We start from the raw sequence: 14,423 nt of genomic DNA, 5'->3' as shown, positions 1-14,423 counted from the left end.
CAAAACAAAGCTGGCATAGCATCTTAGTTTCACGTTAACACAGATATGCTTAAGCTACATCTGTTACTGGATTGCTCACTGTCTCGGAAGAAAAAACATCTAAGAACACCTGTGGTTTTGATTCTGTTAAGGTAGAAGAAACTCAAAAGTGAATTTAAAATAGTCAAAAAATACAATGCATATAAATATATATAATTATATAATTACATATATATATATATACACACACACATATATGTGTGTGCCATCATACATGTATGATTTGCAGACATAATCAGAATGTATTTAAAACACCCTGAATTTACAGTGGGGAAAAAAAGTACACATCCAATGGATACATTTTATGTTTTATAGAAATTGTGCTCTTCATAAGGGCAAACCCTATCAAGTCATTTGTCATTTGTGAAAAAGGTCACTTTATTAGTCTTTATTCTGCAGTCAATGACTGTCAGGTCTCTGACCATAGACCCTTCCTAGCCTCTGCTTGGTCAGGTGACCTGAGACACCATTCACAAATGCACACTACTGACCAGCCAAAGTGGCCTCTATGTGTCATGCTATGCTCAAGTGTCAACCTCCTTCTGGAGGAACTTTGGTTTCTTATATAAAATTGCATTATAATCCTAACTCTTGCACTTTCCTTAGTGAATGGCAAAAAAGTTTTAACTTAGAACAAAACTGGCCATTATGGGAAACTTCTGAGGTGTTAAAATCAATAATTAATATGCATAAAAGGAGCTCAAAAAATTAGGAGGCAAAACATGAAGCAGCCAATAGTTATTGTAGTTTCTTCAACTGGTATGCTGAGACCTCAAAACAAAATTTTAATCTTAAAATAATGTCTCTCAAAAACTTTAACCTTCTGAAACTTATCATTCTTGAATTTTTCTCTTTCTACTAAGTGTCACCTTACTTTCTATATAAGCTACCCTTTCTTCAAGATTTTCCCCCAAAATAAAATTACACTGTAAAATTACTAGGCCAGAAGCCAGGTCTATAGATATTAAATTAAAACTCAGGTATAGAACCAAGTTAAGGGCTATAATGAAGGATTTTCATCAAGTTTAGGAAGACAGAAATTTGCTACAGAATGTAGGACTTATTTAGATCCTACTGCACTGGACTATAGTTCAGTTAATTATTAGCCCCTCAGATAGAGAAAAATGCAGTAAGTACAAAAGAGATTTAAATAACCCAACTGTGTAACATTTTAAAAGAAGGAAAGAAAACACATCAGGCCATTTTAGCAGGCTTTCATTTAAGGTTATATAGCAAAGATTCAAAATTGTAAACTAAATAAAGATGAAAAAACGTGCAAACAGCATTCTTGGTTGTACCCAACAGCTGAAGCAAAGGGTATACTGTGCTGTTATTATAAATAGGTTGAAAGCTGAATAAAAAGATTTAATCAAAATAAATTAAAATGTAAAACTGCCAATCTAGAAAATATTCATGACTAGACATTTCCAGAGAGCTTTAAGAATTAAGCTGGAAACTAATACGATTTCTGTCTCTCTAGATAAAACAACCAAAAGATTTGTCCTCTAATATCTAGGAGATTTAGATAAGCGTACTTCAAAATACTACAAGCAAAAGGGCAATTAAAGGAACCAATGCCTCCTACTGGCTAAAACACAAAAGGACAGCCATTCAAAATCTATCTAAGATGCTCCAAGGGAGACATTAGCCTCCAATAATGCCTTGCCCTTCCTCTAAACTTCCAAGGGGAATAATCTAAAATTATAGATAGGTAATAGTATGGCTTTCCTATTTATGTGGGAGTTACTATATCTCCATATCTCCCATCAATCCCACTACTATAGAACACCAGATTCTTCAGAGTAAAATTTTAAAGTTATTTGTGGAAAAAAAAATTAAAAAGAGAAAAAAATATTTGTCTTACAGTAAAAATAACTGGTTGTAATAGATGGTGAAAGAAAATAAAAGAAAGTCTAGAGAAAGTTATAAAAGATCTGAGAGAAGTAAAGTTTATCTTGATTTAACAGAACAAGTCAAGTATGAGGAAACTCTGACAGTCCTAGGTTCCAACCTAGGATACTGTTAAATGATACTGTTGGGACTACTATGAGAAGAATACCTCGTTATGCTTTGTAACAACATGACATCTACAAACAATAGATAGGATGCGTTTCCAAATAAAATGCACTAAAGTTCCTATGTATGATCAGATGATAGGTGATCTAGACATGAGAATACCTATATTGTGTGTAATTCAATAAGTTGCCCTCTCCCCAAAAGCCATGCTCCCAGAATTCTCTGGGCAAAGGAATCTACAGAGCCCTGAATCTAGATGGCATCTTTCCAGATAATCATAAATCTTTCTTTTTGAAATACGAAAAAGTTGGGACTTCCCTGGTGGTCCAGTGGTTAAGACTCCGTGCTCCCAATGCAGGGGGCCCAGGTTCAATCCCTGGCCAGGGAACTAGATCCTGCAAGGCCACAACTAAAGATCCCTCATGATGCAACAAAGACCCTGTGTGCCGCAACAAAGACCCCGCATAGCCAAATAAATAAAAAATAAATAAAATATATTTTTTTTAGAAAAAAGGAATATGAAAAAGTTAAGCTGTGTTCTGGGGTTATCAACATGACAACATGGCACCAAAGACCCACTGCCTATTAAATCCTATGCTTTGATTCAGTAGCTAAGGCTCACCCTCCTTGCCTCAGAGCAATCACAGGCCTCAAGTAAATTAGTCAAAGCATCTTCAGAGTTTATACTAGGTCTTTATACCTAATGTTCCCATATGTAGTAAATCCCAACTGCTAAATGAAAGCACCCTAAATCATCTACTAGTGGAATAATTATGAAATGTACTTTCTCCACTTCATATTACCATCTTCTGGTACAAAACTCTTACTTCAACAATCATACCTACTGGAAGAAAATCTCGTGACTGTGTTCCCATGATTCAAGGAGTGTCCAAGCCCAAAGCAAAACCTTTGAACTCTCTAGTACCAAATCCCGACTTTACTGTTTGTTAACGGGTTTTACATCAAACATGGAAAGTGATGTGCATCAGGCTTGATACATAACAGGCACTTCAGTCATACTGATAAAATTCAATTTCTTACCAGAAGCCAAACTGATCAAATGACTTAACTGTGGCCTTCTAAGATAGAGCAACTCGTTAAAATGAAAGAGTAAATACATACACTAATAGCTGAATTGTTTTTGGAATAATTCACTTCTTTAAATGCCGCAAGGAAGTTCCTCAGATACCCTTTAAAAAACAACAAATACATTAACTACTTGATGGCTTGATGCTACCTAAAATAATAAGGTAGAGATGCACAGTAAAAAAAAAAAGATTCTAAAGCTAGTATCGTATATTACAGATACTATTGAACTACTTTAAAGTACATAGTTATAAAAACATTACTTTTACTAAAAGTCCTATGCAAAGGTTTCACGTAAAACAATAAAATCATAAGAAATCCATGGAGAAGTCAAAGATTCCATCACAGACACACAAAATCTGGCCTGCCAAATTCCAGAAAGAAACATGGGATGATCAGGTTATAAAATCCATGAGTATAAGAGCTGACATAATCAGGATGGCTACCTGATAGCACCAGACAAAACCTCGAATGAACACTAACTCATTCCAGTAGAAAAAGATTAGCCACAATATTAAACACTGATGGGAAAATTGCTTGGATGGCAGAGGATATGGCCCAGTACATACCTTATTTGTAAATAAATGTATCCGGAAAAACTGTAAAGGTGAAGCGAGGACTAAAACCATTCCTAAAGGACGTTTTGAACATCTCCAAGTGGATTTTATAGGGTTGCCCCTCTCTATGGTTTAGGACTACATAACATTCCTAAATATACGAGCAATGTATTAATAATAGTATATTTATTTATGTTATGGATGGATTTTAAAAGTCCCCTACTGAAAAGCCATAATACTCACAATGGTTAATATACTACTATATTTTGTGTCCTTCCAAGAATATTCTAACTTGTCAATCAGGTAAAATAGAAACATTTAACTGGATCAGTTATTCATGAATTTAAATTATGCAACACTTTGCCTCTTTCTCAGAAATCTTTCTGCTTGTATCGTTCTCAGTCCTCAGCAAACCCAAAACAGGATAAATCCAAGGAGGTCCAAGCTCAGACACATCATAATCAAATTTCTGAAAATGAAAGACAAAGAAAAAATCCTGAAAGCAGCCAGAGAAAAATAACATATTACTTACAGAGAACCAACATTTTGAATGACTATAGATTGTTCATCAGAAATCAGGAAGGCCAGTTAAAAGCACTAAAGAATGGAACTCTCAACCCCTAATTCTATATCCAGTGAAAATACCCTTCATATATGAAGGTAAAATAAAAATCATTCTCAGATGAAGAAAAAGAGAATCCATTTCTAGTAGATTTGTTCTAAAGGAAATTCTTCAGAGGGAAGCAAAATGACAGCAGAAGGAAACTTAAGAGTATCAGGAATAAAGGAAGAGCAAGAGAAATCATAAATATCTTGATAAAATAATAGACTATTCTCTTTTTGAGTGCTTTAAAATGTTTGATATTTGAAAACAAAAGCTATAACTTTTGTGATGAAATTTTCTATTTATGTAGCTGTAATATATAACTACAACATAAACGGGGAGGGTAAATGGACCTATACTATAATATTTCAACATCTCACTTGAAATGATAAAATGTCAATTGTAAACAAACATATATATTGTAATACTAGAGAAATCCCTAAAAAAAGCAGTATGGAGATAAGAGTTAAAATCATAACAGATGAATTAAAATGAATAAAAAGTTTTAATAACCCAAAAGAAGGAGAAAAGGGGAAAGGAACAAAACACTGAGGGTACAAACAGAAAACAAATAAGATGGTGGATCTAAATACAAACATATTAATAACTACACTAAATATAAATGTTCTAAACACATTAGAACATGCAGTCTGATAATCTAATTCTTTAATTAGGATTTAAAACAGGACCCAATTAGACGTTGTCTACATGAAACTCACTTCAAATATGATATAGGTAGGTTAAAAGTAAAAGGATGGAGAGAGACACACTATATAAACACCAATCAAAAGAAAGCCAGTGTACTAATAATAAGTACACAAAAAGGTGCTCAACATGATTAGCCATCAGGGAACTGAAGATCAAAATAACAAGATTCTACTTCATATCTACTAGGCTGGCTATATAATAAAAAAGATAGTAAGTGTTGGCTAGGATGTAGAGAATTTGGAGCTTTCATGGACTGCTGGTTGGAATGTAAAATGGTGCAGCCACTTTGGAAACCAGACTGGCAGTTCCTCAAAAGGTTAATAAACACATGATCTAGCAATTCTCCTCCTAGGTATACACCAAGAAAATGAAAACATGTCCTTGCAGAAAACTGTACATGAATGTTCATAGCAACACTATTCATAATAGCTCCAAAGTAGAAATAGCCCAAATGTCCAACAACTGAAAAATGAATAAATAAAATGTGATACAGTGAATATTTCTTGACCCAAAAAAAAGAGGAATGATGTACTGACATAAGCTACAAAATGGATGAAACTTGAAAAATTATGCTAAGTGAAAGAAGCCGGTCACAAAGGAGCACATATTTTGATTCCATTTACATGAAATGTCCACAGCATGCACATTCATATAGGCAGAAAGTAGATTAGTGACTTGTCTAGGGTCAAAGGGAGAGGGGGAAGATAAGGGGACTGCGTAGTGACTTAATGGGCATAGCTTTCTGGAGTGAAGAAAATATTCTAAAATTGATTGTGGTGATGGTTGCACAACTCTGAATATACAAAAAAACCATCAAATTGTACACATAAATGATGGAATACTATGGTATGCGAAACTGTATCTCAATAAAGGCATTATATTTAAAAAAGAGAGCTGGTGGCTATATTAATACTAGATGAGGGACTTCCCTGGTGGTGCGATGGTTAAGAATCCACCTGCCAATGCAGGGGACATGGGTTCAAGCCCTGGTCCAGCAAGATCCCACATGCTGCGGAGCAACTAAGCCCATGCGCCACAACTACTGAGCCTGTGCTCTAGAGCCCGCCAGCCACAACTACTGAGCCTGCATGCCACAACTACTGAAGCCCGCACACCTAGAGCTCGTGCTACACAACAAGAGAAGCCCGCACACCACAAGGAAAAGTAGCCCCCGCTCGCTGCAGCTAGAGAAAACCCGCGCACAGCAACAAAGACCTAACGCAGCCAAAAATAAATAAATAAATAAATAAATTTATTTTAAAAAATATATTAGATGAATTAGACTTCAGAGAAAAGAAAATTACCAGGGATAAAAGAGGGGCAATACATAGTTGATAAAAGGGCCAACTCACCAAGAACACATAAGAATCCTAAACGTATATGTACCCAACTAGAGAGCTTCAAAATCAAATAAAAACTGAAAAAAATAAATAGACATATCCTCACTTACTGCTGAAATCTTCAACACTTCTTTCTCAGTAACTGATGGAACCAGTACACAGAAAATCAGCAACTATACAGAAGAAATGAACAAACTCCATCAACTAAGTAGACTGAATTGATATTTATAAAACACTATAACCAACAACAGCAGAATACACATGATGTTTAAGTACACATGGGACATTCACTAGGATAGAGTATATCCTGGATCAAAAAACAAACCTTAACAAATTTAAAAGAACTGCAGTCATACAAATTATGTTCTCTGAACATAATGGAATTAAACTAAAATAAATAACAAAGAGACAACAAGAAAATCTCTAAATATTTGGAAATTAAACAACACACATAAGTAATCCATGAGACAAAAAGAAAGTCTTTTTGGAAATTAGAAAATATTTTGATCTAAATACAAGATATCAAAATTTTGGCATGCATGTAAAGCAGGAAATTTATACACTAAATACTTATATAAGAAAACTAGAAAGATATCAAATCAATTATCTAAGCCTCAACCTTATGAAATAAGGAAAAGAAAAGCAAAATAAACACAAAGTAAAAAGAAAGAAGGAAATAATACAAGAGCAGAAATTAATGAAACTGAAAACAGGAAAACAACAGAAAAAAAACCAATGAAACCAAAAACTAGTTCTTTGAAAAAGCAAAAAAAAGTTGATAAACCTCTAGTGTAACTGACCAAGAAAAAAAAGAGAGAAGACATAAATTACCAATGTCAGGAATGAAAGAAGGGATATCACTGCAGACTCCTAATTCATTAATAGGATAAGTGAATACAGTAATAAATTTCATACACATGAATTGGATGAAATGGACAAATTCTTTAAAAACCACAAACTACATAAAGTCATACAAGATGCAACTATTAGTAATAATTATTATAGCTATAACTATTAAATACCTGTAACTATTCTATAGTCCTACAACTATTAAAAACATTGTATTCGTAGTTAAAAATCTTCTGCCAAAAATCTCTAGACTCAAGTGGTTTCAATGGCAAATTCAACCAAATGGCCAAAATAATTTTGAAAACAAAATTGGAGAAATCACACTTCCAAATTTTAAGACTTACTATAAAGCTATAGCAGTCAAGATGGCATGGTATTGGCAGAGCCAGTCAGATAAAACAGAACAGAGTCCAGAAATAAGCCCACAGAAACAGGACCAACTGATTTTTGAAGAAGGTGTAAAGGCAAGTCAAAGGAGAAAGGATAGCCTTTTCAGCAAATGGTGCTGGGAGACTGGACATCTGCATGCCAACAAGTTAACCCTGAAGTAATTCTTACAATTTTCACAAAAATTAACTCCAAATGGACCATAGATCTAAATGTAAAATGAAAAAATGGTAACACTTCTAGAAGAAAAAACAGGAGAAAATCTTTGTGACCTGGGGTTAAGCAAACACTTTTTAGACATGATACCAAAAGCTTGATTCAAAAAAGGAAAATTCAATAAACTGGACGTCATCAAAATTAGAAACTTTTGCTCTGGGAAACACTGTTAAGACAGTCTGAAAAGACAAGCTATAGACTAGAAGAAGATACAAATCACATATCTGACACAGGACTTGTATTCAGAATACATAAAAACCTCTCAAAACTAACAATAAGGTAATAATCTAATTTTTTAAAATGAGCAAAATATTTTATCACTTAACCAAAAAAATATATGGATGGCAAAAAAAGCACATGAAAAGATATTCAACATCATTAGCCATTAAAGAAAAGCAATTAAATCCATGATGAGCTCCACTACACCCCTTTTAAAATGGATAAAATAGAAAGCACTGACATACCAAGTGCTGGCACGGAACTCTCACACAATGCTGGTGAGAATGCAAAATAACATAGTTATTTTGGAAAATGGTTTAGCAGTTTCTGAAAAGTTAAATGTATTCTACCATATGACCCAGGAATACCAATTCTGGGTATTTACTGTAGAGAAATGAGTGGATAAACAAACTGCAGTACATACCATCCATACAATGAACTACTACTCAGCAATAATATGGAATGAAGCACTGATACAGGCAACAACATAGGTGAATCTCAAAAATATTATGCTGACTAAGTGAAAGAAGACAATCTCAAAAGGTTACATACTGCTTCCATTTAGCTGGCACTGCCCAAAGGACAAAATCACAGCGGTAGATAAGAGGGTACATAAGAGATCAGTGGTTGTCAGGAGCTGGGAGTGGGAGTGGGCACGGGGTGGCGGGGAGAAGGGTATGGCACAAGAGAGTATTCTGAAATAATGGATAGTTCTGTATCCTGATTGCGGTGGAATCTGTACACATGTTAAAATGAACAGAACTATATTGCAAAAAAGGGCATAATACGTTAATTTTAAAACTTAAAAAAAATCATTATCTGTCCCCAAGGTTTTGCCTTTGTCTTTAATTCATCTGCTGTTTATTTGCATGTGTGGTATAAGGAAGATATCTAATTATATTTTCCTTTTCTCATGTGGACAACTAGTTGCACCAGTTCCCATTTATTGGATAGTACGTTCTTCCCCCACTGAACTGTAATGCCACACCTGTTGTATGTTTTTTCAGTAAATGTATGGGTATGTTTCTGAGCTCTCTATTCTACCTCTGGATCTGTTATCTAACTTTACATCAATACGTTGCCTCAACTGTTACAGTTGTAAAGTAACTCTTGCTATCTGATATGGCAAGTCATCTTTTCCTTCTTCAAAAGTGTGTTAGCCTTTTCTCCAACCTAATTCAATCTAAATGGACCTCTAGAGCACTCCAGGGTAAAATCAAACCGCTAGGTAATCATTTTAATTAATTCCAACTGTTGGTAGCTTTCTGAGCCTGAGTAATACAACCTTATACAGAATCTTGCTCATTGGGGTAACTGTTATTTCCATTTTATCAATGAGGAAATAAACTCAGGATTTCAAAGGTAAGGAGCTGACTGACAGCACCATGTAGCAAGGAAGGAGCCAAGCTAGTACCAGAAATAGAACTTCTGACCCCCAGTCTAGTGGATATTCATGAGCCAAGATGGCTCTCCAGGGCCCTGTTTGCTTTTACCTATATAAAGACTATCCTGGTCTCCTGGGTGGAAAAACAAAGCAAATTCCTTGACCCTACTCCACCAATGAGACTTCCAAAGTATTATATAAATTGCATTTCAAACCAGCAATAGAAAATAAATGGAAGTGTAAATGAAGATGAAAAAATAACAAATATTTAATATTTTTCTGCATAACCAATAAAAGCCTAGTACCTATTTTAACCAGCCATCACAGTTAATTATAAGACTGTTAAAAACAAGAAAACAGGCCCCCAAATGCCATGACACTTATGCTAAGCCCCAAACATCACCAAACCAAGACTTAACTTACAGTTTTGGCCTCTTCCAGAAATGGAACCTTAAATGTGTCAATCAGGAATCACTGTGAGGTAATTTGTCTGACAGATCCCTGCCGTCCCCTAAAGGAAAGTGACCTTGTTCCAACCAATCTGCTTTTTGTTAGTATAACTTCCTTGTCCCTTCTCCTATAAAAGTCTTTCATTTTGTACAGCTCCTTGGAACTCCTTTCTGCTAGACGGGATGCAGCCTGATTCATGAGTCGTTGAACAAAGCCAATAAGATTTTTAAAGTTTACTCAGTTGAATTTTGTTTTTTAAGGTGACCAATTAGGCTTTCTGAAACTAGAATTAACATCCACTTTAAAAAACATTCTCTAGATTGCATAATGAAATACTACTATCAAAACGAACTACATTTGAAATTTCTTTTGTAACTATAAAAACATACCTGTTCAGGGAAAGGAATTATAAATAGCAGGTAATTAAAGGCATACCTTTATTAGCATTTCAGAAAAACAGTGACACAAAGTTTCTATGACTCTGCATGTTCATTTCCTGTATGTAAAACCACAGAAAAGTTTAAAATATTTTATAATATGCATTTACTTTGCCACCTTTTTTGAAAACCATTGTGCTTTTCCCCCGCACTGTTTGGCTGGTAACTGGAGTGGGAGGAAGATTGTTTTCCACATTCTCTAACAAGTTTTAAATTTTAAAAGACTCCAGTTTAAAAAAAAAAGATATTCTCAATTTATCTATTTGTAGAGAGCATGTCTTAACTAGTCACACTTAACTAGTGTACTTACTTACATTATCTTCTATAGGTAGGTTCCTATTATAGGTAAAGTTTTTTAAAGCACTTCCCCGCCCTCCACATTAACCACATTCTCACCCACTTTACCACCCAAAGACATTCACAGTCAGACTCCTGGCAGAGGGCTCAGAACACTGTGCTGCTGATAAAAGAGAAACCACCCACCCGAGACAGAAACTGCCAGCTGTTAGTTTTAGATTTTGGTTAAGAAAAATTTAAAGAAATTCAAACCACTCTTCTTTCTCCTTTATCCACAGATCCATTACCCTATAGCTGGAACTACACAGAAATACTGTGACCGCTGACATACCACAGAAGTGTCTATCAATGTCAACAATCTAGTTTAAAATTTTTTATTGTTCAGGCAGGTGCCTCTAAAGTTAATTAGTAGATAATATTAACTGACACATATGGAAATATAAAAAGTCCTAGTTTAAAAAGTCCTAGTTATGGCTTTCTTAGAAACTTATAAAGAGATCAAAAAAGAAAACATGTAAATGATAAATTACATTTTAATTTTTTTGCGGTACGTGGGCCCCTCACTGTTGTGGCCTCTCCCGTTGCAGAGCACAGGCTCCAGACGCGCAGGCTCAGCGACCATGGCTCATGGGCCCAGCCGCTCCGCGGCATGTGGTATTTTCCCGGACCGGGGCACGAACCCGTGTCCCCTGCATCGGCAGGCGCACTCTAAACCACTGCGCCACCAGGGAAGCCCAAATTACATACTTTGTAAAAGCATCTTATACAGACATAGCACTGTATCTGAAAGCACAAAAAATTTTCACTGTCCTTGAAAATGATGTAATGAACACATGTTTGGAGTTTTATGAAGCTGCTTTATGAAGAAAATGAATTTTTAAAGTCAGAAGAAACAATTTGAAAGTAAGGACACAGGAGAATTTTTTTTTTAATTATACGTTACCTTGGAATTGTGGCTAAACATAAGTTGCATACACCTGTATGTTCAAACAGGTATGACAATTCAAGAAGGACCTAACTTAATCTAAACCAGTTATTTCTAACCTATGGGCAAGGAATCATTGGAAGGGCTGCATGGATGTACATATACCAAGCATGGTCTGTAGTCTAAATGTTTCTCTCACATATATAGTCCACTATTTTTAATAGAGACTAGTAATAATAAAATACAAAAGCATTTAAAAGCATAATAGTCCTTTTGCCACTATGCACAATCTCAACTAACAGATACTAAAAGTACAATTACTTGTGTATTGGTGGTACAGGGTTCCTCATATTCAAAACAGGTCAGGGTTCTTAAAGCTAATATACAAGGTTCCTCTGGCTCTAAAATTCTACACTTTTAAGGATGCTAAGGACTCCTACTCCTATGGTGAATCTTCAGAACTATAACACCTGCTATGTGCCAAGCATTGGTCTAACTTTTGTTACAAAGATGAATAAGACGTGATCCCAGGCTCAAGCTCAAATTAGCGCAAGAGACAGATACTTGAACAGATAATGTTATACAACCTAACAAATACTGCACAAGTACCTTCTCAAGTGCTTTGGGAACACCGTGGTACTATCAATATCATCTGTGGGAGCCTGAGAAGACAATGGTCTATGAATTGGATCTTGAAAGTTGGTTTAAAAAAAAAAAAGGGAAGAGTAAGCATTCAAGACAGATGGTACAGCACATACAAAGGCACTGAGTTGTGAAAGTGCTTGCATGTTTGGAGAAATATCCAGCAGTCTGGCATGACTGGGAATTGAAGTATTTGGAGGAGAGGCAAAATAAGACGAAAAAGGTAGAATGGATTGGAACAGACAGTATAAGGTCCTAAGTGGTATGCTTAACAATTAGGACTTAATTCTATCAGCAATACGGTTATTCAAAAAGCTTAAAGAAAGTATTGATATGAACAGATTTGTATTTCAGAATGGTAACTCTAGGGAAGGATGATGGTGGGGAAATCATCTGGTGAAAGAAAAAGAAATAGCATCGTGCAGTGCAAGTGGAAATACCCAGTCAAGGATGAGCCTTAGGTTCCTAGTTTGGACAGCAGGATGGACACCGGTACCATTATCTGAGATGGGATACATAAAAAAGGCAGGAAGAAAACCAAGAAAAGAGTAGGATTCTTCAGAGGGCAGTTTCCAGACAGTATGGTTATCCATGAAGAGTACCAGGAAAAGAGTAATATTTCTTGGAGGGCAGTTTCAAGAAAGAGGGAATGGTCCTCCACGTCATATGCAAAGAGGTACACTGAAAACTGAAAAGGACCCCTTTTGCATCCCTGCCGACCACCCCCCAACCCCGCCCCACAAACGGTGAGCTCCCAGGTGGGTTAGGCAGGGAGAAAACAGAGAAGGAAGGTGTGTCCACAGGGTTAGGGCCAAGGCTTTTCATCGAACTTTCCGCACCTCAGTTCCGGAAAGAGGTGCTCAGAGCTGAACAAGGACAGGAAGTACCGCGCCCAGGAACTGGCAGCCGGTAGTTCAAGAGGTGGTGCAAAGCACCATCGGGGAAGGAAGCTTCCGACTCCCTATGCCCGCTCTGGTCCCTGGGCTGATTCCACTTACTCTGGTCTCAATCCCTCGCAGCCGTCAGCTGTGGTGGTTAGGACTCAAAGCCTCGGCCAACGGGAACCTATGCACCCAGGGGAAGAGACTCCTCTTGCCTGTTCAGCTTCTTCAGCGAGCAGACGCAGAACCAAGCAGAGGCAGTGCAGGGGCGGCCGGGGTTAATCAGAGGGGCTCAGCCCCATCACTGGCCACGGGAAAACCCCCGTTCACCGCCTCCGACCAGCGCTCTCAGAGCGCTTCAACCTCGCGAGATTTCCTTCCTCGCGTAACCGTGGGGGCAGAGCCCAGCGATTTTTTTTGAGGCCTCTAGCTGACATGCGCGAGAGGTAGGGGCGGGCCTCCCCACTAATCCACCCTCAAACTTTCTCTCGGCCTCTCGCAAAGTCTCGCGAATTTTGCTAGGGGAAACGGGCCTGGGTGGAGAGACGGAGAAGGGGAGATCTGGTGGGCGGGCCTTGCGCTTAGGGGACCGTAGCACCGTTAGCCGGTGCTGTGGTTGGTACTTCGCTCTTGGGGAGGCTCTCAGGTCGCCCGGATCAATTTTCCCAATGGGTGACTGGAAAATTAGGGGGTAGAAAATCTTGAGGGTCGGAGGCATTTTTTTCTTGGCTCCGCCCTCTTCCTGTTAGAGACCTGGGCGTCTGGCCCGCAGAGGAGGAAGGGCAGCTTGGCGGGGCTGCCGAAGAGTGCTTTGCGCACGCGCCAGTCCGAGTGTGTGAGTGTTTGTGTTCACGCGCAGGCGCGCGCGCTCCTGCGTTTAGGAAGCCTGGGAAGGACCGGTGTGTTAGGAGATGAGCGGGGAAAGCATAGTCCCCCGTCTTTGGTACCAGACACTCCTGACTGTGCGCTGACCCTCCCCACCCAGCCAGCAGCCTTTTCCAGAGAGGCTGTGGTGCATAGCCTCTGTTCGTTTTCACTGCAGGACCAGGCACGAAAGTAAGCGAACCTCGATCCTGAGGTCTTCCTTATCCACTCACCTTGTACTCCACCCCCTCCCCCCCAGTTTCCAGCAGAGTGTGTCTAGGTTTCTCAAAGAAGAGTTTTGCATGAAGGGGAAATGCATTGGAAAGCAGGAGAAGAAAATAGCTGGATTGTAAAAAGTCGGTTCGTTTTAATGAACACTTCTGCTGTGTTTACCCTGTGCTTTTCGAATATGGTTTGTCTATTCAGTATAAGATTTTATTAGCGAAGCAAGGGAGTTCTTATAAGAAAAAGTTTCAAAAGTTCCTCCTTCCCACCATGTGATGGTAGCACCTAAGTTTTTCT

General features: G+C 37.6%; 2 protein-coding genes across 7 annotated transcripts in view; one reads left to right on the top strand and one right to left on the bottom strand.

Moving 5' to 3' along the window:
• The window catches only part of FGFR1OP2 (FGFR1 oncogene partner 2), a 32,679-nt gene extending 19,251 nt beyond the window's left edge, over positions 1-13,428 (bottom strand). Inside the window, exons 1-3 of one of the 6 annotated variants that reach the window (XM_060113144.1) lie at positions 13,155-13,427; positions 6,461-6,523; positions 4,063-4,167 (exon numbers count right to left, since the gene is read on the bottom strand). The gene's annotated coding sequence lies outside the window, so the exon portion shown is untranslated. Of the gene's footprint in view, positions 1-4,062; positions 4,168-6,460; positions 6,524-13,154 lie in introns of all 6 variants that reach the window. The other 5 variants (XM_060113147.1, XM_060113146.1, XM_060113148.1 and 2 more) reach the window with 5 other exon arrangements.
• Positions 13,429-13,571: 143 nt separating this feature from the next.
• INTS13 (integrator complex subunit 13) overlaps positions 13,572-14,423 on the top strand; it is a 33,390-nt gene continuing 32,538 nt past the window's right edge. The window contains exon 1 of the mRNA XM_060112270.1: positions 13,572-14,093. The gene's annotated coding sequence lies outside the window, so the exon portion shown is untranslated. The remainder of the gene's footprint in view (positions 14,094-14,423) is intronic.

This window comes from Mesoplodon densirostris, chromosome 11, assembly GCF_025265405.1.
Source record: "Mesoplodon densirostris isolate mMesDen1 chromosome 11, mMesDen1 primary haplotype, whole genome shotgun sequence".
NCBI classification, from domain to species: domain Eukaryota; kingdom Metazoa; phylum Chordata; class Mammalia; order Artiodactyla; family Ziphiidae; genus Mesoplodon; species Mesoplodon densirostris.
The sequence above is the reverse complement of the archived record's forward strand: the minus strand, read 5'-3'. Positions and strand labels throughout refer to the sequence as shown.